This window comes from Colobus angolensis, unplaced genomic scaffold (assembly GCF_000951035.1).
Source record: "Colobus angolensis palliatus isolate OR3802 unplaced genomic scaffold, Cang.pa_1.0 Scaffold344, whole genome shotgun sequence".
Lineage (NCBI taxonomy): Eukaryota > Metazoa > Chordata > Mammalia > Primates > Cercopithecidae > Colobus > Colobus angolensis.
In genome coordinates, this window is record NW_012116755.1 from 2035636 (window position 1) to 2037108 (window position 1473).

A 1473-nucleotide genomic window follows, 5' to 3' on the forward strand; every position below is an offset into this window, starting at 1 on the left:
TGATGGGGAGTGGCTGTAAATACAGATACAGTTTCGCTGGCTGGCCTCCTCCCACCTCCTGCTGTGCGACTCAGTTCCTAACAGGCCACAGACCAGTACTGGATAGTAACCCAGGGGTTGGGGACCCCTGGTTTACAGAATATAAAGCACATTCATATATATTGTCTTATTTGTTCTCTGTCACAACTCTGGCAGATAGGGGTTCACTAATTCACTTATTTGACCATTAGGTACTACTATTAATATATACCAGGCACTTGGCATACAGATATGGTCTAATGGAGTGGGAAACCTACCCCCCAACCAAACAAAAAAACGCACGTTAACCAACAAATAAATAATCATAAATAGTTACCAGAACTGAGCAGGAAGTAAAGAGGGTGCTGAAAAAGAACAACAGGAACCACTCCGAGAAGGCCTCTAAGAGGAGGTGACTTCAGCAGGGATGGGAAAGATGAGCTACTCAGTTTAGGGGCAAGCTCTGGGCAGACACCAGGAAGCTCCTGCAGCTAGAGTGCAGGGAGGGAGGGAAGATCCCCAGATCAGGCCCGGAAGGCTGCGGCAAGGGGCCGATTTCAATTTAAGTCTGGGGTAAGCGCTGAGGATTTAGGCAGAGAAGTGTCTGGTCTAGTATTTGCCTTAGGATCAGGATGGCTGTAGTGTGGGAAATGAAACCTCCCCAGGATCGCCTGGGAACTGGTATAGGGAGTGGTATAGGGAGTCCCGGGCCATGCGGGGGCGCCAAGGAGTCAGGCCTGGTGTCCCTGGAGCCGCGCGGATCCACTTGCAGATGGGTCCCTCTATGAATAACGAGCCTACTAGGTAGGGCACGTACTTTTACTGCTGCACTGAGGGCGTGAAATGCGCGCGGGCACAACGAGACTTTCTTCTTTTCCGCTCTTGCAGAGGACCCGGGCTCCCATCTACGCTTTGCTGGTTACGTTGACATCCTGGGCATTTCCCCCTCTCTGCCTCAGTCTCTCGATCTGTCAAAGAGGACGGTGGGCCAGCCACGGGTGACATGCCCGTGCGCCTCTCCAATAGTGCACCTTGGGCAAGCCGGGCGGCGGGCACAGCCTGGACAGTGGCGGCCTCGAAAGGCACACAGGGCTGGCTTTCCACCAGGGAAACTGAGGCAGTGGAGCGAGGAATGGCATCCTCCAAACTCCTCGCAAACTCCCAGCGCCAGTGTTGGGCCCATGCAGGCTACCCAGGCCGCCAGTCTCCGAGCGGAGGACCCCGCCCAGCGCTGCCAGGGGCGGGGCCGGGCTGAGGACCCGAGACTGGAAGGGAGGTCGGAGCACCCAATTCGTTCCAGGACTCGCAGGGGGGCGGCAGTGCCGGCGGCGAACTCCCGTGCAGTCCCAGTGCTAGAGCGTGGGACGGACTTGCGGGGCACCCCTCGGGGTTCTCCAGCAAGGACTAGGGGCGGGAGGCCCAGCCACGCTGCCGTGTGCAGGCCTGCCCCTGGGC